Genomic DNA, 24,447 nt, shown 5'->3' on the forward strand with positions numbered 1-24,447 from the left:
GTTTTCTTTAACATTCCAGGGGTTCTGAACCCTCAATTTGTCCCCCAGGCTGGACTGTAATTTCAAAATTCTCCTAAATGTCCTGAGGCATCTGAGAAAGAACACTTGATGGAAACACCCTTCAGTGTGTGCCAGCTTGTGCCAGCACAGAGTGTGTTGACAACACAATCTTAGCTCACCACCTTTTCCACTCTCCAGATTTGCTCCCAGCAACTTGGTCCACTTTGCAGAAATAAAAATTAAGTTCAAGGATGATCATTTTGACACACTGGAAAGGATTTAGCACACATACACTGATATTATTTAGAACCATTCCCAAAACTTTATGGTCGTACGTTACAGTTGCCTATGCATTTATATCAGGTAAATTAAAGCGCATGTCAGTAAAAATGTAAGTATTTTTCAGTTATAACTGTACCAATACAAATTTACTGGTTTAAACATTCGGCAGATGGCCGCCCCTCCCTGAGCCCGGTTCTGCTCGAAGATTCTTCCTGTTAAAAGGGAGCTTTTCCTTCCCACTGTCACCAAAGTGCTTGCTCATAAGGGGTCATATGATCGTTGGGGTTTTCTCTGGTTTTTTTGTATTATTGTAGGGTCTCTACCTTATAATATAAAGCGCCTTGAAACAATTATCATTGTGATTTGGTGCTATATAAATAAAACTGAATTGAATTGAACTAAGAGGAGACACAAATACCTGTTGGGTTGGGTCAGGAAGGGCATCCAGTGTAAACATCTACTAAATTTAAAGAAAAAAAACAAAAGAACACCACATGGAGCTACCGAGTCTGGTGAACCATTGTGAATAAAGGAACAGCTGAAAGCTTTCGGTACATGCCTGGGCCAGCTCTTGCATTACAAATTTCCTCTAGGGCATACAAATTCCTTTTGCAGAGTTTTGGGTTGCAGGTAGGTTGGAGCCTGTCCCAACGTTTTTTTTTTTTCAGGGCTAATACACAGACAGACTCTTCCGCCTACCATAGGGCGAGCAGTGGTTCTCTGGAAGCTATTTGCGCTACTCTTGAACTAATCATTGTAATTCTGTGTAAACGTTGTGGTTATAACAGAATATATAGCAGTTAATTTAGTATAAGTGATTCTTCTCAATCCTACAGATTCTAACTTGAGTGTTGCATTGTTGCTTGATTGAAAGGCACATTATCAACGTTGGCTTTGGGTTATTCTTAGCATTGTGTCACTCGGGTTCTCTTTCTTTGATCAGTTTTGTCTTAACCTTTAAAATGTATTTAATTATAATATAATTTATTCCTTCAAACAGGGTCTAAGGCTCTTTTTGATATTGTGCTTTGCTGAATGTGTAGTCCTGTGAGAGAATATGTCTCCTGGGGTTTATACTTCAGGGTCAAAGTTTGGGCAGCTTCAAAGTGATACAGCCCTGCTTTTGGTTATCGCAGTCATACACTTGTTTTTATTGCTAATTAATCACACATTTCTTGGTGATATCTACTCATCCAACATTGCTTGTTGCTATTTTCACACACATTTATCATCATTGGGTTTGTCAGTTTTTCCTCCAACACAAAGGCAGAAGTGAGGATCCAAAGTTGTGAGAGAAGAGTACATCAAAGACAGAAACACGTCAGGCACATTGGATGAAAATCAAGTAACATTAAATATAGAAACAAATTTTCCTTTGATACTGCCACAGCGAACAGAGATGTCAAGGTCCAAATCGCAGGCTTTAGCAAGAGGAATAGAGGAAAACATCAGCTCTGGATGCCCTTCGGCTTATATAAACCAACTGAAATTTATTTTTTTGTCATCTATACAATAGTCCACAAGTGCGGTAGATGTGTATCCCCTCAAACAGTAAGTAAACAGTCTACTAATTAATGAATGCGGTTGTGAAGTGTTTATGTGTGAATGCCAGCGTGACTGGTTGTCTGTCTGTATGCATCAACCCTGCGAAAGAGTGGCGACCTGTTCAGGGTGTACCCTTCCTCTCACTCCATAACAGCTGGGACAGGCTCCAGCGTACCTGCAACCCAAAACTGGATAAATGGAGGTGGACTTTGCTTTAACTCTGCCCAGCAGCTTCCATACCCTTTCATGGGAAGGATATGTCTCTTTAAATGTTTGTGTCATAACATGAGGTTGTTTTGTTTCTGCTTTCAACTTCTCCTGTATCAAAGACACTGTTTGCCAATGGCCGCCACATGACTTAAATAAATGCAATAGCCCGCATACACGCGACGCTCACCAGGCATACCAACAGGCCCATGGCAATCATCAAGTGTTCTTGTCCACCACACAAAAGGTTGAGTTAATTTCTTTTCTGCTGATTGGAATCACACCACTCCACCCGTCTACAGCCCGAAGACAAAATGAATATTCATGCCAGTTTAGACCCTGGTCATGAATATGTATAACAGTTAACACCAGATATGCAAACAAGCCAGCCAACCCAGATGGCTTGAGATCACGACATAATGATCACACACATTCACACTGAAAGAAGGGAAAAACATAAAAGCATAAAAAAAAAACATCAAAAAGAAGAAAGGGGAAGAGGATTACAAATGCATGAAAAACCTGATTTTGACATCTAGAGGATGTACCACCAAGACTGGGTTAGCATAGCAAACATGTTAGGAACCATGTAAGGAAATGGGTTGGCATTTATAGTTAAGCCCATGCAAGTTTCAAATGACATTGCTACTGGCAATGCTGTCATAGTGATGTTAAATGGGTATATGGTTTAAAGTATTTGCCAACTTACTTTAATATAAGTCAAAGGTAAATCTTTAATTAAAACTTGTTTTTAAGCTGACATCAGACATACTTTTTCACTCCTTTTCATGTGATGACTGTGATCGTATAGGCTGCTTCCTACTGCCACTCATGCAAGGAAATAAAACCTGCCTAGATACTGTTGGCACAATAAGATATTTCCTTTGAGCCAAAGCCTTGCTAACAAGCTTATCTCATCATGCACGCTATGAACATGTGTATGTGCATATGCGTGTGGTCTTGTGAGCACTGGTTACCCGCTACTGTATGTATGACACATCTAATGCTACCACACACACATGCAGGGTAGGATTAAGGCCAACTAGCCTGTTCTCTGTTAGCTCAACATCACCTGAGATCACACACACACACACACACACACACACACACACACACACACACACACACACACACACTTCACTTTTTCCACATAACCCATATGGAAAAGAAATAGAAACAACTTATAAAAGACTTGCATCAGCTTTAGCTTGCTTCATATAGTAAATCATTTAAGGCTTATATGATTTACTCATGAAAGTGGCCACTTTCTCATTACTTTCATATATTGTTTTAGGAAGTATCCAAAACATACAAGTTTCATTTATGTAATTTTTCAAGGGATCTTATATCTGTTTTCACTCTTGTATGTTTTTCATACAAATTTCACAGAAGACAGATACAAGCTTTATAAGATTTATATATATATATATATATATATATATATATATATATATATATATATATATATATATATATATATATATATATATCTTTTCCATATGGGAATACATGAGCCGTATATTCAGTTTGAAAAATCGGGCAGTTTGTTTTAACACCAGAAATGACTGAATGCATTTATGGCTTTGCTTGAAAGCAGGAGTGACATTTTTACATAGCACATTAAAGATCTGTGAAATTAGGCACAACTCATTTGAAAAGCTCAGGTAACTTCTTAGCTTTCTCCAGATTGTGTTACGGCCAAATCAAACAGCTGCAGTAGCATCAGATTTGTTTTACTGTGCAGTCAGAATGAGGTCATGCTGAGCAACAAAGCTCAACTGGGTCACAGGCTGTGACTCACTGTATGTTGCAATATACCTGGACTCATTAAAACTAACCCAGCAAAGTGGCGTCAGCACAGAGCTCTCTCTGACTTCCACTGCTATGCAATTATTACTGTCAAACATTTTGGTTTACTCGGTATATGGAGCAATGAAAGTTTGCAGTTAGTCTTTAACTTAACGGCTTATCCAAATGTAGGCTTATTTGTGAGCGATTTGTGATTCCAGATGAGTATGTTGTGTTTATTACAATAGTTAAAACTGAAACTTCACTGATGCCCTTTAAAAGCTCACTGACAGCCATCTGTAGTGTATAACGTAAATACATTATAAAAGAACCATCCTGGTAGCAGTGAGAAGCCTGTTTTGTTATATTTTCTTTTTTCTGGATTGAGGAAGGTAAGATGTTTTCTTTTCTTTTCATTTCATGAAACCTGAGTTAGTTTTATTTGTTTTGGTCGATCCTCACACTAACAATTAAATCAAATCTCTGTGGACTGCAGCTCTGTCTTGCCACTTGTTATCTTTGGGAGTAAGAAGAGGAGATGTAAATTGTTGTGTTATGCTGAGGTTCTCCCTCAGCAAACCCTAACAAAGGTCAGTATTGCAATGTAGCCATTAGTCAATGTAGGACGGTGCAGACCACGATGTATACTATAACTTTCTTAACTTATTTACCACAAAAAGATAAATGTGCATAAAGCTAAGGAAAAAGTAGCATTCCAAAACTAAAGGTCAGAGCATGAACATTGAATCTGCAACCATGAGCTGCATTTTTCAATGGGATCGGGCCAAAATGGTGTAAGTGTAGAAAATAGGCTTTATCAAAAGTGGTGTGTGTGAAAACACTGTAACATAAAAGCTTGCTTGGCAGGCATGCTAACAATCTACATTCCTTGCATATAAATCAGAAGGAATAAACAACATTGTTGGTACATAGAAGCTTTCTGGTTTCAATTTATAGTCCAAGTAGTACTAATCACGTATATTTGACCTTGCAAGTTGTATGCAAAACCCTTTGTGGGGAACAAAGAAGGACAGTGTTGACACCATGGGCTAAATTGTATGCCAACCATTTAATTTTTACAAGCTTTTATAATTCATGTGAGTCATGAATTATAAGTCATGTAAATAGAGACTGGAAGACAGAACAGAAGGTCTTGGCCTGGATATCACTGACTGCACAGAAGCCTAAAAAGTAGTGAGCACTGCCGTTAGAGCGGAGGTCAAGAGAGTAGTAGATGGGTTTCAGACTGTGGCAACATAACTGTATGTTTGGATTTTCAAGACAGACACACTCTCTGCTTTTAAGATTAGGCTCAAAGCTTTGCTTTTTGATAAAGCTCATAGTTACGGCTTGTCCAGGTGATCCTGAACCATCCTTTAGTTATGCTGCAATAGGCTCAGGCTGCTGGGGGCTTCCCTGGGGGTGCACTGAGCATTTCTTTTTCCCTCCCTGTGTGTTTATACACCACAACTATATTCAATCACTAGTTACTATCAATAGAAGTTAATAGTAAACTATTCATTTTATAGGGTCTTTACCTTAGAATATAAATGATTTTTCACTATATAAATAAAACTGAATTGAAATTGAATTGAACTTAAAGCAGATTACGTTTTGATACATTTTGTTTGGGCTGAATGCAGCCCTGAAGAACTGTGAAGGGGAGAGAATGCTGTTTTGTAAAGCATTTACTTAAAACTACCAAAAAATTAAATTGTAATCTGACACCTTGAGAGTTCGATCAAAATCATCACATAAGGAATTAGACTGCCGGTTGAGATTTTTTTTTCATGAAGGAAAAAGAAAAGCTTAACATTGCTAAACCTTAAGCTTCAGGAATTTTAATTTCCACCTGAAAAACATTTCAACATTCAATCAGTGATCACAATTGTGAGGCCAAAATGAAACCTCGGCGTGCAAAAATTCTCAATTCAACACCTCATTTATTATCAGCCAGATTAGTTGATGCTACCACGCACTGAATGCAGCAGAAATAAAGAACTGGATGTTATACTCACTTTAGTTTGTTTAAGCATAGAAATCATCTAACAATGGTGTTGGGTTACATTTTATTGAGAGACACAGGCCTGGTCTCAGTAAAAGGACCTCCAGGGTAGATAGACCAATGTGAAAATCAGTATTTTACTGTTTTCCACAGTTGAAAATGTCACGTAGCAACTTTATCACCACAGTGCTACAGATGGGAAAGGATAAACCACCAGAGGTCAACCAGAACAAGATTTTCACTTTCTTGCATTTCCAGCAAACACACGACCCTTCCACAACTTTGAATCATTAGATGTTATTCTGGTCTACTACAATAACCACACCCAGTTGTAATCAAGACTGAGATCAAAACCTACCAAGAATTACTCTTAACTCATTCACTGCCAGCCATTGGCAGTGAATGAGTTAAACCCATTGACTCATTCACTGCAATTGACGGCTATAGACGTCAATGGCAGTGAATGAGTTAATGTATGCAAAAAAGTGTGCCCAGTCCATATCTTGTAAATGTGCTGAGTCATTGTGTGGTGATGGTAAATGGCTGTATCAAGCCTCCACTTTAGTTCCCAGAGGACAGCTGCAGCAATGTGGTACATCCTTTTATCAGCCTACTTGCTATGTTTGTGCGTGTGCAAATAGTTGCCTACATAAGTAGATGCTTTGTGTGTGTGTGTGTGTGTGTGTACACACACTTGCAGGAAAGAATGTGTGTTTGTGCTTCATGAATCCACACTCTGCTACTCCCTGCATCTTCTCCATTAATCATGCTTTTTTCAGCCCTTCCTGCACAACAGACACTCCTGATACAGATTGCAAGTCATGATATCAATCTTACAAGGCCTCTCCATCAATTTTAAACTAGCACCTTACTGATTTAATCTGGAAAAAAAGCGAAAATCTATTTTGGGCATTGTGATACAAGTCTGCACATAAGTTAATGTTTGCAAACTATAGTAGTGGATGCTCATACAAGCCACAATGTTGCAGTTCCCTAACATGAATTCCTTTATAATAACATATTTGTTTTAATGTACAAACAGGGCTCTAGAGTGCGACCAATAGTGCGACTAAAAGAAAACTTGTGTGACCAACTGTTCGAGTAAAAAAAAAAAAAAGTCTCTGCAACTCTGAACGTCTCTGTGTGGTCAACAACAGACACATGCCCCTATTGTGGTCTAAACCAATCAGAGATAGTCAGGGGCAGGACCTCTCTGATTGGTCGGGTTCCAGATATTCATGTAGTCCGTCTGTATGTTTTAAAGTGCCGGTGGATAGAGAGAGGTGAGTAGCTTGAATAAAGTGATATCGATTCATTAAATCGTGAATTGACTTTTGAATATAAATGTATTTTGCCAAAAACGCCAGAATCTCAGGTTAAAGCTCACGAAACTATTTCAACAACCACCAAACAGCAAATGAGAGCAGATAAACGGATTCCACACAAAGACGTAGACACAGAGCGCCGACCCGACGCATCAGAATCAGCTTTCTCTTTCTCGGCTTTCTCACCCGACGGCACGTACACGGACACGCCATTGGGGCTGAAAGTCAACAGCTCACTGATTCTGATGCGTCGGGTGAGAGCTGTGTTTGCGTCTTTTTTTGCGCTAGATTCTGAGCTGCAGGTTTTATCTCTCTCCAACCAAAATTCACTTAACCAGCAGCAAAAGAAGCAGCAAACTACGCTTCACATTTGATAAACTTTGTCATGAATTCCCTCTTACTTTTGCTGTCTTGCTTCCACCACGATAAAAATCGCACTTCACGCACAGCTCTCTTTCTCTGTGTGTACTTCAAGAACAGTTTCCCATCTCAAATCTCTGTTTTCTACATTATTCATTCGCTTATTACCCACCAGTCTAACATTATTTACAGCGCTGTCGACCGCTATCTTTTTTTTACTTAAATGACCTCAGAAAGCCTAATTTCTGCTGTTCAATACTGAAGAAATTTATACTTTCTTTATATTGCAGAATATTTTTAAGGTTACCTGCTATAAAAAGCCAGGCCAGGAAAATCTCCTTCCTGTGGGTAATGAGAAAAGTTGAAAAGAACGATTGATAACTTTTTTGTTAAGGCCTAATACGTCTGAAATTCATAGCCAGTGCTCTGACACGGTGCCATCAATCTTTGAACGCTGAAAAAGCACAGTGTATCCAGAAAACACATTATCTGCTGCGATAAATGCACTGCCCAAGTGTCCCCTCTCCCCACTGCCTTTCAGCGGCAGGCAGCAGCAACCAGGTCATCAGAGGAGGCCGAGATTATGATTAGGTTTGGCACTCTTTGGCAATATTGTAGGCAATATTAAAGCACTTTAAGCCCAAGATTGTTACTTAATCATTTACAAATCAATTTTGTCTGCATGGACAGCATTCCCCCCCCCCAAAAAAGTGCACATGTAAAACTGCAATGTTAAGCGATGCGGTTGAAAAATTTGGGTACGCCTAACAAAAAAAATTTAGGTGCACCAGTGCAACCGTGGCAAAAACTTAGTCTAGAGCCCTGACAAATGTTCTTACATACAAAGTGTCTCATCAAGCATTGTGCCACATGTGACATAACTTTATTGGCATAATGAGAAAAAAGATTAAGTACACTTACATTTAAATATCATGTATGGCAAAATATAAAAGGCAGAGCGGTCTACCATTTTCAAGGAGTGGAGATTATTAGCAGTTTTTTAAGTCTGCTGCATTAATGGAAAAAAATTTGTGTTTATTCATATGTAAGCTTTAATGTTACAGTATTAACTGCCAACTAATAAATCACTATAATTCCCATCTGTTATTCCACAAAATGTTATGCAACAGATACAAAGCATGAGAATAGTAAACCCATTCTTAATACCACACAGCTTCCTCATTCTGGAAGCTGTCTAGCCACACTCTACGCCCTTTGGCAACTGTTGTGTCTTAATAACAGGTTAGTGTTTTTAAAATACGTTTGGACATGGTTCACATCTGTTACTCTGCAAGATTAGAATATTCATTGGCCCTCAAAGCTTATGTAACCATAAAACATCTAAATACTGATCCCACTGCTCCTCAGGTCCAAATAATTAAGACCAAGAGCAAAATGCGAAACTTCAGCCACGGCTCCCTGTGTGTAAATTGTCTGTTTTGTACTAAGAGCACAAGTGCAGATAAGGCTATAAAGATAGAAGTATGTTAAAACAACTCTTTTTTTCTGTTTCTGTTTGTGCTTATGTTTGTGAGAAAGCAGAGTGGTAGATAGATCAAGCCATTCTGACTGACGCGCATGAAGGATCTACAGACAGTCTACAGTATGAGGTTCATTATCAGCCAAAGTTTTGACAGCTCTGACACAGTCAGCTTTGTTAGAAAATAATAAGGCTGAGAAACACTTTTTATCAATACTAAATTACACACACACACACACACACACACACACACACACACACACACACACACACACACACAGAGGCGGGGGGAGAGACCATAAAGAGTATCTGCTGATCTATGGATTCATTTGATCTAACCACCAAAAAGAGCAGCTGTAATAGTTTGTTGTCAACAAAAAATCATGGCATTTTAAAATATTTAAGTATTTTGTCTCGGCTCTCTATTTGCTTATTTACATATTCTGTTGAACTGCAGGAGCCCTGCTCCTGTGGTGTTATTTTCATTCTGTAATTTGACTGGCTAGCAGCAGCTGCCCAAAAAAACGTCAACTTTGAGTGCAAGCAGAGCACGCAAGACAAAGTCTTGGATCCATGATTCATTTCAACAACACACAACATCACCTTGTTCAAACTAAGTGAGAGCAAAGACGCATTAAACTGCGTGAATCCTGCCTTACTGTCTTCTACACTAACAACACAAGGTTAAAGAAATATGTATTTTTGAAGATTGCAAAATGGTCAAGTGAACTGTGCAGGGCTAATATGCTTAATCACATTCCTTGAAGGAGATTTAAATCCTACAAAATACTTGCAAAAATGCTTCCACAACTTCAACCTCTATATGTACAGTTTTTTCTAATCTAATGCAAACACACAGCTCAGTCGCTGTCCAAGCAATCTGTTTTAGACTTGCTACACTGTGCCCCAGCTGTTTTTTTTCCCCCCAAAATAATTAACTGCTCAGCATCCTCAAAGTTTTTGGAAAATGCCTCTAACCATATCAATATCCCTTAGCCACACATATCAAGTCATCAGATTTTGAAGTGTTTGTTGCTGGGATGCAGCTTGCTGAGCTCAGGTTACTGCCAAGCAGAAAGAGTAAAGAAATAAATAAAGATATAGCCAGCAACTAGGATTAGCTGGGTGCTATTTATAGTATTTGGTGTAAAAGCTAGCTAAGTGGGATGCAGTGATTTGGAGGTCGTTATTGCTTATAAAGCAGATGGATAAAACCTCAAGTGAAAGCAAAAGCACCCTAAAACATACTATTATGTGCAGGCTTCACATAAGAGTAAAAGAAAACAAATCAGCATGGAACCCTAAACAACAACCAGCACATATGGATGCAAATGAGATTTAACTGTGCATTGAATATAATATTTTCAGCTCTGCACTTTCACAAGAAGCATTTATTTTATTAACTTGGAGTTGGGGAGTTTAATGAGACACAATGTCATAGCTCAAAAGGAAAAAACAACACAATCATGACCTCCATTGTATTGTATTAATAATTACAACTTAAAAAGATGACCTTTTAGTACATTTAACCCAAAGACTTCCCAAGGAATTCAAGTCTGCTAAACAGCAACCTATACTCTGTCGCACTGCAAAATGCACCTATTGCTACGGGCCGGCCTGCTGTGTAGCGTTAATCTGCGTGTGAACAGATGGCATGCACTAACAAGCTAGGCTAAATGTAGCTATAGTTGGCAAGAACCAACACTGATCTCTGACTTCCTGATCCCAAGCCTCTTAATTAAATGCACCATTTAATCTACTCGGTTTTCAGCCCTGCGTCAAAAGAGAGAGAGAGAGAGAGAGAGAGAGAGAGAGAAGCATAAACAAACAAACAAAAACATCAGTTGACCATCACTGAACTCTTTAAAGCCTTTACAACCTGTTTGTAGCCTCAAACAGTCAAACTACTGGAGCACACTGAGCTGTCCGTGGTGCTGAAATGACTACTTGCTTCATGTTAACGTCCATTGTCCTGAAAGGTGTAGCTCCATAATATAGCTTTAAATGTTGTGTAGCACAAGCCATAAAGAAGGCAAGGCATTATTGCATTGTCTTTTGACTGTGCTGTTTTAAGCCATCCACCTTTCTGTACAGTGTAGAAATTGTAGCCCTTTATAGCCCTTGGTATACATGTGAAGAGCAACAAACTATACTTGTTGGCTTCAGTACTTTTACACAAAGTTGTTTAATTTTTTTTTATAATCTAGTTTTAAAAGAAGTGACAGTCAAGTAGTCAATATCTTCTTTGGATGTATTTGTTGTTTCTTCTGTAATTAAGCTTATGAAACTAGTTTTAGCCAGTAGCGAGGAGACTCGCCTAGCTCTAACTGCCTACCCTGCGTCAGAACAATAGAAGCAGATGGCCTAGTCTGATAAATCACATTTTCTTTTCCATCACGAGTAGGGATGGGTACCGGTGTCCGGTGCCATGATGGCACCGGTTCTGACATAAACGGTAGTAACCAGACCGAAAAGCAGCGCACATTTCGGTGCTTTATTTCGGTGCTTTATTTTCCTGAGCTGTGATACACTTCTAGCCAATCATTTTACGTTTCCGAGGATAGTAGGCGGGGCCAGGTACGTACGTTCTGTTAGAGCAGAGCTACAGATTAAAAATGCCCAAGGCGAAGCGGTCGAAAGTCTGGCTGTACTTCACAGCAAAATATGCAAACTCAGCAGCCTGCAACAAGTGCTTTAAGCTGATACTGTGATACTGTCAAAGGAGGTAACACCAAGAATCCGATTAAACAGCTGGCGACGCATAGCGTTTTTTTAAAAAGCCGAGAAATGCGCCGTATTTGATAGCTTGCTGCGAGACCTCACACCGTGTACGTCGGGTGGGTTGCCAGTTATCGGACCCGGAGGAACATCCCCCAAAAACCCGAAGAATAGAGTCCTGCCCCCTAGCCCTGCCAGTGTAGCAGAAATGATGATGGCAGCAGCAGCCGTTCTTCTCTGCATGAGTAGCTTCATGTTGTTCGTGTGTAATTTACGTTGAGTAGGCTAACCACGTTATTACATTAATGCAGGTAAGGTGAACTAGCAAACATCGTCATAGCTACATGCGGCTGTCTTCTTGTTTGATGGCAGATACTCCCTTCACCCTGGCCAAAAAGGCTAAAATGACCAAAGAAAAAGTGGAAAACAGTTAAACATGAGAGGTTTTTGGACAAAGTTTGTGTTTTTCCCATTGATTAAGCACTGCTTCCAGCCAAGAGTGATACCATATATGCCACATAGCTGCAGAAAAGGCACACATTGTTATCTTTTTACAAAAAAAACCAGCTGAACATGAGAGGTTTTTGGACAAAGTTTGTGTTCTCCATTCTTTAAGCACCGGTTCGAGCACCGTTTAAGCACCGGCACCGTTTCAAAAGTACCGATTTGGCACCGGTATCGGATAAAACCTAAACGATACCCATCCCTAATCACGAGGATGGCTGTGTGCATGTGCGTTGCTTACCTGGGGAACACCTGGCGCAAGAATACCCTATGGAAAGAACGCAAAGTGGTAGAGGCAGTGTGATGCTCTGAGCAAAGTTCTGCTGGGAAACCTTGGGTCCTGCCATCCATGTGCATTTTACTTTGATATCTAATTCAACTGAATTCAATTCAATTCTATTCTATTCTATTCTATTTAATTAGCGCCAAATCAAAACAACAGTCGCCTGAAGGCGCTTTATACTGTAAGATAAAGACTCAATACAAAGAAAACAGAGAAAACCCCAACAATCATATGACCCCCTATGAGCAAACATTTTGGCAACAGTGGGAAGGAAAAACTCCCTTTCACCAGGAATAAACATCCACCAGAACCAGGTTCAGGGAGGGGCAGCCATCTGGGGGCGGTTGGGGGTGAGCGGATGAAGACGGGACAAAGACACGTACCACCTACCTAAGCATTGTTGCAGACCATGTACACCATTTCATGGAAAGATTACACCCTGGTGGCTGTGGTCTCATTCAGAAGGATAAAGAGCCCACTCACAAAGTAAAAATGGCTGAGAAATGGAGCACAGCAAAGAGTTTGTGGTGTTGACTCCAAACTACTCAGCTCTCAATCTAATCGAGCATCTGTGGGATGTGCTGGACAAACAAGTCCAATCCATGGAAGTCCCAGGGTCTGTTGCTAACATGTTGGTGCCAGATATGACTGCACATGTTCAGGGGTCTAGTGAAGGAGTGCTCCTGACAGGGCAGGGATGCTTTGGCACATAACGTGTTGTTCCCCAACACATGGGAGACCAACAGAATATTAGGTAGGTAGCCATAGCATTATGCCTGATCGGTCTATGTAAACCAGTGGAAATATAGCATATATCTGATCTTCAAGGTCCAATACAGCATATAGCATTTTATTCATTTTCTGAAATCTCCAACTTTCACAACCAGCTTTGTGAAAAGGGAGGAATATTCATAGTGGTTTTAACTTCCATCTTACTTGATAAGGTAACTGTGAAAGCACTCTTTTAGGGGAATGGCCTAGCAGAGACTTTTCCAACAAGTTTAAAAAAAAATACACCTAAAGTTAGGCCAGCAATGCAGTATTGTATACTGCAAAAGCTGATATTTAGGAATCCACCTTGATGAAAGCATTTACACAGAAAGGGGGATGAGGCTGTGGAGTAATTAACCACTTTAAACACTATTCTTTCAACACAGTGTGAGTAAGTGCTCTCAAATGTTGTCTTTGGCAATGGATTGTGGTCCCTGTTTAAATGCCAAGTGTTTGGTGTTGTTTGTTCACCTTTTGGCTACTCGTTTCATAATTCTATATCAAGCCAGTGTATACTTTTTTCAGGTAAGTGTGTTTTTGGATAACTTAAAAAAAAAAAACACAGTCTGCTGGGGAACTACACATGCTTCTAATTAAACAAAATATAGCATCACCATTTTCTGTGTTTCTGATGTGTATTCTATTGTGAAAAAAGTGGTACTGTCATGAAAGAAACTTTTCATACAAGAAGTTTTTTTTTTATGTAAGACACTGAAGTGACACTCCTGCATGGTACACAAGACATGACAGTTGGGGAGAACATACAAATACAAATTTGTAAAACAGGATTAGCAAAACAAACCATGCACACATTGTCTCAATGCTTTGTTATCGGAGGCTGAGGACTCACAGCCATCTAGAGTTGCACAAACTCAATTCTGTCAGCCGTTCTGTAGGCAGAGGATGGTGAGGTTGGAAATGGCTAATGCTCCATGGGAAATCATTAAGTCCAGGTAATATCTTACTGAACTGACATTAAAAATTACTTCCAAGGTGCTATAGGTCAGAAGATGTTATCAAATATCTGTGTCTCAGTCTTATCCTCTCGTCAATGTCTGGAGAAGAAATTTCATAATATTTTGAAAGGAAAATGCTACAAAGCATCCTGATTTATAAAATGTTCCACACACTTCACTATTGGGACTGGTTCAGAAAGCTACTATACCATAGGACTGTGCATAGGACTGTGTTAACCTTCCTGCCTTCTTGGGACCTTTTTGTGCCACTGCTATGTGTTAAATGGCTGCCATTTCCACTGTGTTCAGTGGAATATAACCAAACTTGCCACAGGATAGTTTTTACCTGTCAATGTTAATATTCCAGTGTGAATTCCTTAAATCAGCCTAAAATGGCTGAGCAGCAGAAATCCCCACACCCATCACCCTGGGGACCATTTTCTGCCCATTGACTTCCATTATAAACGCTATTTTTCAACCCCAAATTATCATCATATGATTTTATTTTTTCTTCTTTTCTTGGATGTCAATGAAGACTCAGGGCCTTGAAGTTTTAATTTTTAAATTGCAAAAAAATGCAAAAAAAATAATGGCAGGTCAAAATGTATGTTGGTGCCAATCTTTGGTCCATCTAAAGGCCTACTTATAATGACAATCACATATTACTTCAACTGGTTTTTTGTGGAAATATTTAGTTTCGTTTTTTGGTTTTTGGGGCTTATAACACAGGGCGCTCATGTAATAACACTGGGATTTGAAGGGTTAAAACAACGAAAATACAATTAAAACTTTACATGAATATTTCAGGGAGAAGTAGTTTTACAAGGTTGGCTAATTTAAAGTGGAATAAAATATGGATATATGGTCTTTTTATGGCGTGGCTGAGAATGGTCCCTAGGGTGATGGGTGTGAGTTTTTTAAAGGATGGCAGGAGGGTTAAGCTAATGCAGTGTTTTGCAGCGTGTGGTCCAGTTTCACAGATGGAGTGCATGTCTGCTGAAGTGTCCTGATAAAAACAGTTCTGCAATATTTGTAATTAGTCTTGTGTTGACAGCAAAAACAGTTATGCATATGCTAAAATGCTTGTGCTGCAACTTGGCAATTCTTTCACTGTATTCAAATTACTGAAAATGAGATTGCATGTGCTGGTTATTTAATTTATGTACTCTATTAGTTTACATAATTAGATGCATTTACTCCGGATAATGAACTTTATCACTAACTTTGTCATGTACATCAGGTTGATGGAGGCAAAATGCTGAAAATGCAGTTTCTAATTTTGAAAATACTCAGTAACAGAATCCACAAGGGTAAACTTAGTTCAGGAGTAAGAGCTTAGGGCTCACAATATCTAATCATCACAGGACCACAAAGGATGCTCTTTAACTTAGGAAGCAGAAAGTCATTTAAAATGAAGATTTAAAAATGCCCACTTAGTGAAGACACACACATTTCTCCAGACAGAAATGCTTTTGGAATTTTGGTTTTCACAGTTTTAAATTGCAGAGACATATCTTTGATAGGTGTCAGCAGAAGCCTGGAGCTGGGGGATTGGTCGTTCAACCAGAAATGACAGACTCAAGAGATTGTAAGCTGATTAAAGGTGATCAGCACGTTGGGAAATAAAACATTAGGGGTTTGTTATTAATCAATTTTTCCTGCGTGATTTCAAATTTGTCTGTTTAATGTTTACAGCGTGTTAATGTTAATGTGTAACAGCCTGGTAATATTTAAGCCTACAAGAATGAATTAATGGTGCTCCTCCTTGGTAGCTAATCGTTTAAAGCTTTTAATTGTAGGATTTATTACATATGCATTCAACGAGAAATAACGAATTGTGCTTTCAGTATACAAAATTTTAGAAGAAGAGCGTTTAAATGAATCTCACAAGCGTGATTTACTAAATTCATGGCTCAGTATTTACTGTGTTGAATCTTTTTTTAAAAACAAGTCTTGTTTTTGCACTTGCTGGTGTTTTCAAAGATGGGGAACAATTGCTGGATAGATGCATAATCAGCACATATGGATGGCTTGAAGCTGTGAGCAAAGTGGCAAAACTTTACTTTTGTTCTGCAGCTCTTCACTAAATCATCGCCCTCATCACCCAAGTACATGAATGTGATTCACAGATTTACAATAACAGTAATTGGATTAATAAATGGATGGGTCAGAATCTGATTGTACTGTAATTGACGCCCTCCTATGGCTAAGTCCTGAGTTCCTCTGGAGCAGACAGATTTACCCAAAGAGCACAAACACTTAACACACAACCTCAAGCAATTTTTAACAGTTTACATTTAAATTCAAAAACAAATCAATTCTTCTTTAGCTGCCCCCTGGTCTTGGTTGAATGCTGGCTATTACATTACTTGCTTATAAATTAGCACATTTTAAGTAGATCACAACTTTGCATTCCCATGTGAGTGGAATCACATTTTTCCAATGCTTCCCACTTAACAAATCTGGCCCATAGGTTAATGTGAATGTCTACTTAATCAGCCTGTACCTAATGCATATGTGTCATTCACAGTAGTAGACTGACAGATACACACACAGACATGGTAACAGTGCTGTAGGCACTGAGCCAGAAATCTGTATTGTGTCACATTCAGTTATCTGTGCTGCACACAGCTCATTATTGCCCAACATGCCTCACATCTGTCATGTCACACAGTCTTCATGCTCACACCATCATACACGCACAGCCAAACGTACACCCAAACACCCTCCCCACCGGCTTCCTAAAGCAGGATGCAGTGTCAGACACATCACAGGTGATTGTGAAGCAGCAGGTGTGTGGAAAAAGGTAGCATGGGGAGGGGTGGGGTGGCTAATGTGGGTGTGAACATTATGTAACTTACGTAAGAAAGAAAGAGACCATATGAGAAGAAAAATAGTACATATCTACTACAAACAAAGACTGTGTGTTGAAGCTGCACTTAAGAAGCTGATGAGATAACTTTACAAATCTATACAAATCTATTCAACAATAATTACAGACCTTGTAATGAGTTTCAATCAGGATCTTAACTAGAGCTACCAATCAGCCAAAGACTAATCCTGCCTTACAGAGAAAGACTATTAATTAAGTAACTTAGTAGCTAACTAGTTAACTGGTAAATTCTATATAGTTATTATTTATGGATTTGCTTTTGTTTCTAAGCAAATGGAGCAGTGAATTTTGTAGTTAAGATCTGAAATGCTAAATTTCTAAACTCAAACAGAAACCACTGAATTGGGTTAACATTCAGGAATTATGTATAATATTCTTCAAACAAACGATTGATGCATTGTAGGCAAATTTGTGGTTAATGTCAGAGTGAAAAAAAACAACAATATTTTGGTGAGATAAAAAAAACAAAACAAAACAAAAAAAACATGGAAATATATGATATGGGAGGCACAGTTCCAACCCACACTCCCTCTGGCTTCCTCCAGCTGCTGTGTTATTTGTATATCAGCCGCTTTCCATAATAATTCACTTAATGGAAGCATATACACAAGAAATGAGGACCCAAATCAAATCGTGAGGCACATCATCGCTGATTGCAGATACATAGCTGAATGCACCTAATTAAACTTGACATGTTCTAATAAAATAAAGAGAACACCGACAGTCTCTGAGAAAAATGCTTAATTATGGGGCATATTAAGGGGCAATAAGACAGACACACTTCAGCGATAAGGTATTATCAGCGAAGATTAATGCAAACAAATGCCACGTGAGACTCCAATACCAATCAGAAAGAATAGCTCTAATTACATAATGAGAAACATCTCAACCAGTTAGGAAACAGTGACTCTGACACAGTCATACTGGCTTTTTAAGAGCTACTTTAAGATCTAATAAAAAGTCTTGACTGGGGGTTTACTTACTTCTGTGGTTTACGACAGAAAAGTAATTTAATAGATTATTTTCCACGCAGTATTTTTGACAACATACTGTAAGATAACAGGATGTCAGCTGCTTGTTTTTTACTGGAAGAAACGAGCTCAGTGAATGTCACCGGTCACTTTGTCTGACAGCTCTGAGCTGTCACTCATGCGTGCCTCAGCTGATAGTTTAGTGAACAACAGACAGAAGAATAGGGTTTTTTTTTTGTTTGGTCCTCCAGACTCTGATGGCATTTTAAGGACATGTTTTTTCACTCGATAATGACCACACACTCATGCACACATAATTTCAGACAGCTGCAGAAGCATTCCAGATGTCACATTGTCAGGCCAGCTCCCTATAAGGCCTCCCTCTCCTCTGCTAATAGGAAATGTTCCCTAACATCTGTGGTCTCCATCCCTCTCCCTCTTTCTCTCACTATCTCCCCTGCTCTCTCTGTCTGTCTCTGAGCAGTAGAATAAATTGAATTAGAGCTCCACCACCCACTCTGCAGGATCCTGCAGCCCTCTGTCAGATAGCTAAACAGAGAGAGGAAAGAGAGAGGGAAAAAGTTGGAGACAGATAAACAGAGGGAAAAAAAGATGGCCTTAATAAAGAATAAATAACAGCCTCACCACCTTGCTTTGGGGTTGTGGTAATGCAAGGTAAAGAATAATGCTTCTGAATCACACCTACGCCTGAGAGAAATTTCATAGACATCACCACACACAAAAGCATAAACCAAGCCTTACAAGCCCATCAGATGCTCATGAAATGCTATAAATTTTACACTGATGTAACCCAGGTAAATCAAACCTCAGCAACTATTCTGAAGTAGCTTTAATAGAAACTCATTCCAAGTCTTTCAAAATGAAAACTCAGTTTGTAACACACATGCAGTGTCATTTATCCAAAACCTAATGGCATGGTAAACCACTCCTTTCAGGCATAAAGAGGAGGCTAAACACAACTAAAATGGACCAAAAATCACCAGTTTCTCTCCTCGCTCATTCACCCACACTCTTTTTCTAGAGCAGGGGATGCATTTGCATAATGCCTCCATATCCACGGGCCATTAGCACCAGCACGAGTGGCTCGTGTGCATAAATTTATTGCCTTGATCAATCAATGCAAGCTACTGTACTGTACTAGTACAAACTGACGAAACTCCAATCCAGCAAAATGCAGAACCGTGGGAAAGACAAAAGAAGAAACCCCACAGACAGGGTAATGATGACATGGGAACAAATTTGGTTAGATTAGTAAAATTTTCTATGACAGGCATAATTAATTAAAAAAAAAATACACATAATTGGTGAATAATTTTCATTCTGCTTTAAATGAACCCCCTGAAAGGACATCTGTGGACAGGATTTTTTTTTTTTTGGAATGACAGCAACAAACAACAGCATATCCCATCATAAACGTTATTTTATTATTAGAGCCACTTTCATTGCAGCCATTTTGTGTGTGTTTTTTCTGTGTTTCATACATTATAATGCAGGAATGAGTCTCAGCCAAGGGATGGAGCACAATGCCAGCTCAAAACTGCTTTCATTTCTTTATACAAATACTTCCTGTGGGCTGGAGGGATATTCAACCTTCCAGCTACACACTGTCAAAAATGATACGTAAAACAAACATTAAACTTAACTGATGGGTTTTGAACTGCAGGCATGGATGACCATGTTTACATGGAGCGCCAGTGGACCACACTCCAGAGCTGAGCAAATATGTGTAAGGCTTGTGGTTTTAGCAGTTTGCTTCTGTTGTGTAAGCATATCTACTATCACCCTGTAGACTTTATATCTTTGTGGATGCCACATTTACAGCAGCCGAGCAGCTTTTGATGGGCCAGCACAGAATCTGCTCTGATGCAGAGTCAAGATCAGCGCAATGGGTTGAAAATGCAAGAAACCTTGAAATTAATCAATAAATGGATACAATTTCTTGTTATTTAGATATTGTACTTTTTATGTTGTGCACACAAACTATACTGGCCTATGCTATTCAGCGGTAGCGCCCCCCCCCCCCCTTTCGCTGTCTCACGCGTGCCCGCGCACGCAAACATACACAAAACATCCCTGTCATTATTTGAAACTGACAGACGGTGGATACTAAAGCTAAATCGTTGTGGTGTTCTAGTTACATTGTGTGTGGGTTTAATTGCTTTACGCACGCGCACAAACACTGATGCATGATTTAATTTTATTTATTTTCAGGTATCAGGTAAAGGTGTGGCGCGTACTGCACAAAAAGGCGTGCTGAAGTGCAGATACCTGCGCGCTTTAATAACCGCTGCATGGACATTTTAGTGGGTTTTCTTCTCGCTGGAGACGCACGTTGCGCGCACGCTCAAGTTGTTCATTCTTTCTGGTTGAGCTCGCGGGCTCGAACGCCCGCGTGCACACACACACACACACACACACACACACACACACACACGGAGAGAGCTGCTCAAAATGTAGGCTTTACCTCCACAGACTCACACAGAGCCTTTGTAACTTACGCCAGGTTTAATTTTGACCTTGCAATGTTCTCAGTGGTGGTTTTCTTTAATGCACTAGCCCCTTCTCTGTGCCCTCCAGCCACCTACCCAATGCTATCAAACTACACCCCCTCTGCCTCCTTCCCGCAGCATATCAGCATCCAGACTAAATGTCAGCGCACGGGAGTCTAGAAATAACTCTTTTACCCCTCAACAGACGACCATTCCCCGGCTCCAGCAGACCCAGGCACAGAGAAGGAAGAGTTGGAGGCATAGGTGGATAGATAGAGAGGGCAAGAGAAAGCCGAGCCTTCATTTTGTGCGTTAAACAAGAAATAAAAGAGTTTAAACTTTACCTCTTTCAAGGATAGGTTTTCTTCGTTCACCGGCTGTCAGCGCGCAATTATTTCTCCAAATCCCATTATTGCGAAGATAGTGGCAATTATAGTTGTAATTCCACACAAATATGCTCCAAATACGAAAATATGCCCCATATACGTATATATCGAAGTAAATGTGCGTAATATCCTTTGGTTGTCTGTAAATTCCGTTTAGGTTTATAGTTCAATCCGATCTTCCGGAGGGGTGCGTCCGTTTTGCATTCTCACAGCGCCCGACGACTACATCCTCCTCTTGTTCTCGCTCCTCTCTCTTTCACACTCTGCCCCGTCTTCTTCTCTCCCGGTTTCATCCCTCCATCCGCTTGGTAAGGGAAGAATCCGATCCGAGAGAAAACTGGAGTGATTCTCTCAGCCCTCCGCCCGTCTCATTCCTCTTCTCTGTCTTCCTTCTTTTTGTCTTCTATTTCTCGCCTGTTCTTCCGCTCCTTCTCCTCCCTCTTTCACCTAGGGCAGGTGAAACAGGGAGAATTCCGCTGCAAGGCAGAAAATATCCCAGGTAGGAAAAAAGGGGTGGAAAACTCAAATTAATCCAGAAAAATTCGCGGGTTAGGGAGAGTTTGTTGGTTATTAAGCACTTAAAATCCAAACCAGTACATTTCCTGGCTTGTTCGACAAGCTTTTAATATCGAATTTGGGATTTTCTTTTTCACCCACTCCCTCCCGTTCTCTTTCTTGCTGTCCTCTCTCTCTCGCTCTCTCTCTCTCTTTCTGTCTCTGAGTCTCTCTTCCCGTCGCTCACCCTCTCTCAACTCTGTGGGTCTCTGCTGCAGTCAGGAGTTAAAGAGAAGAGGAAAATGTATAAAAGGGCAGAAAATGAAGCAGAATAAAAAGAGCAGTAACGTCCCGGCCAAGCTGCCGCCCGGTTACTCGCTCACTGAAAGCTTAACCTGCTTCGCGATCCTCTTCGCAGGTCGCTGCTCTGTTACCGTTAATCCCCGGAGCGTGTCAGGTCCGACAAGTGCCATGTTTCATCTGAGAGGAGAACATCGCTTCCTCATACAGATTTCAAAATAAAAGCAGCGAGTGGCGCTTTTCAAGTACTTTTTTAACCACATGGAACTGGTTTTTAGGATAAGGACAGAATCTGACAGTGTGACTGGATATAGGAACATTTATAAAATTGCACCACTGGTGTTACAGTGGCAGATGGCTGGAATACCATTTGAGGAATCTATCCGCCCATGCAAGTCTGCATGTCATTCAAAATGCATTCCAAAATTTCCCAAATTCCTAAAAGTCTTCACTTTTGAATGGTAATAGAATCCCCACCCCCCACCCCAGGCACCCTCCATACCATGAATGTGAAGTTCAATTTACATCCGCTCTTGATAAAGTAGTCATATAAAAATGTCTGAGGCTGCCCTTAAGTGTCTGATTGTCATTGTCTGCCCATAGAGGATCCCTTTGCTTCCACGATGTTCCTATGTAAACATGAATTCTGCTACCAATCACTTAATGAATCTTCCCAAGGGTTTACACCAGGGGTGTTAAAACTTTTTTCACTGAGGGCCACATACATAAAAATATAGGAGGGGCCGGGTCACTTACTAGAAATTAGGTATATAACCTTAACTTTAGTGTATTAAAGTTAGAAAAATCACTTAAAAGTGATCGAATATGTTATATTGTTGAATATAATTAAAGACAAAACTGCCTTCATCACAGCTTTCCATAAATGGAAATAGAAATTTATTGATTTATCCAGAAAAAGCTTTGGTAGCTCATTCTCAGAACAGCAGCCTCAGATTTCTTCTTAGAAGATTTACAGCACAGAGAAAAAACAATAAAGGGGAAAACGGGACGGGTACATTTCAAGCTTGTTATTTAAGTTATTAGGCTTAGCAACACACCTATTAACGTTCGTTTGAAACGGTTATCAACATTAACAGACTGAACTGGACTTAATAACAGGAGTGTATATAATTTTAGTAAATTATTCTGGTGAGTATCAGCTGTGCTGGGTATGTAAATCGGGCCATCCAGCTGCGGTGCTGATCGTACGCCACTCGTGCCAAAAATCCGGACAAATGTTACTTGATCAAGGAGCAAATCTGCATCAGATGAGAACAGCTGACTACGTGTGCGTGCGCTGTGCATATAAGAAAGTTGTGCGCAAAAGCAGGGTAGTGACAGAATTGATGCGCATTATTGATATTTGAAGCATGTGTACCTGCACATTAACACACGGGTACTGTGGAATATATTTTTTACTCACCTAAAGCGCTCATGCTCTCGTCCACTCCCCGCAAAAGAATTAGCAGCTGTGCGGTGTCTGTGGCATTGGTGCTCTCATCGCATGCGATGGAGTAAAAATCAAAAGCACAGCTTCATCAGACAGTTGCAGTTTAATGTTGGCTGACAAGTCTTCAGTGCGTCGCACAACTGTATCTCTGGACATGCTGACGTTGTTGAAGTCCTGCACTTTTTCCGGGCACATTATTTCGGTGACTTTAACGAGGCCGTGTTTTATGAGGTCTCCATCTGAAACAGGCTTGCCATGTCTTGCGATGAGTTGGGCGACCTCATAGCTGGCTATTGGAGCCTTTTCCTGGACAATTTGAGCACGAAAAAAATACTGTTGCTGACCCCGCAGGAGAGCTACCATTTGCTTTAATTTCTGCTCTCGCTCAGCACCAGTGTAGGATGCATAGGCCTGATGTTTGGTTTCATAATGAGGTCGTACATTATACTCTTTCATAACTGCCACAGTTTCAGTGCAGATCAAACAGACACACTTCCCCTTGAATTCTTTGAAGAAATATTCACTCTCCCACCGTGTCTGAAATTCTCTGCATTCACTTTCTACCTTTCGCTTCTTTGGTTCTGCCATGTTTAGTAACTTGGGGTACATTTCTTCTGTGATTGTCCTTTTTGGTGGAGCAACTGCCTTGATCAACAGTAGTTTCCCCTGGTGTTAAAACTAAGAAGTGCAATACTCTAGTAAAAGTTGAAGTGCGGGCCATATTCTATTCTATTTATAAAATTACTTGTGGGCCAATTAAAAATGGACCGCGGGCCGGAGTAAGTTGTTTGGACACCCCTGGTTTACACAATAAACCAGGCTGTTGTGGAGAACTGCGCCAACAAGCTTATAAAGACATAAATAGATACTGAACAGAACTGAGTTCTGTCCCATTTTCAAATGTTACCCTTGGGAAAATTCATTGCCCACCCTGCTTTAAGGGGACTGCAGACTATGCAATGCAGAGAACTGAGGGTTATCTTTAGCCAACGTGGGCCAATTAACAAACGCATTAAGTCAATTAAACTAAAATAATCTGTTTAATATGGTAAATTAATTTTAACTTGTATTTAAACAAAATGCTATCAATTTAAGAGAGAGCAAAAGAGAGCCTGGTAGGTGTGATTGTTAGTTTCTAACCATAATATTCAACAACGTTAACGCTGATGACCAGAGTACCAGAATACGTTGTGTATGAAATTGTTGCGCTTTTATTCT

The 24,447-nt window shown here is 39.9% G+C and overlaps 1 protein-coding gene across 5 annotated transcripts in view; it reads right to left on the minus strand.

Moving 5' to 3' along the window:
• Positions 1 to 23,850, minus strand: part of lrfn5a (leucine rich repeat and fibronectin type III domain containing 5a) — a gene marked incomplete at its 3' end in the record, with an annotated part of 141,783 nt that extends 117,933 nt beyond the window's left edge. For 4 of the 5 annotated variants that reach the window (XM_080871195.1, XM_080871198.1, XM_080871196.1 and 1 more), the window contains exon 1: positions 20,943 to 21,940. Of the gene's footprint in view, positions 1 to 20,942; positions 21,941 to 23,202 lie in introns of those variants that run through there. The other variant, XM_080871197.1, reaches the window with a different exon arrangement.
• Between the last annotated feature and the right edge of the window lie 597 nt (positions 23,851 to 24,447).

Source organism: Rhamphochromis sp. 'chilingali', assembly GCF_963969265.1.
Source record: "Rhamphochromis sp. 'chilingali' genome assembly, chromosome: 21".
Classification (NCBI taxonomy): Eukaryota; Metazoa; Chordata; class Actinopteri; order Cichliformes; family Cichlidae; genus Rhamphochromis; species Rhamphochromis sp. 'chilingali'.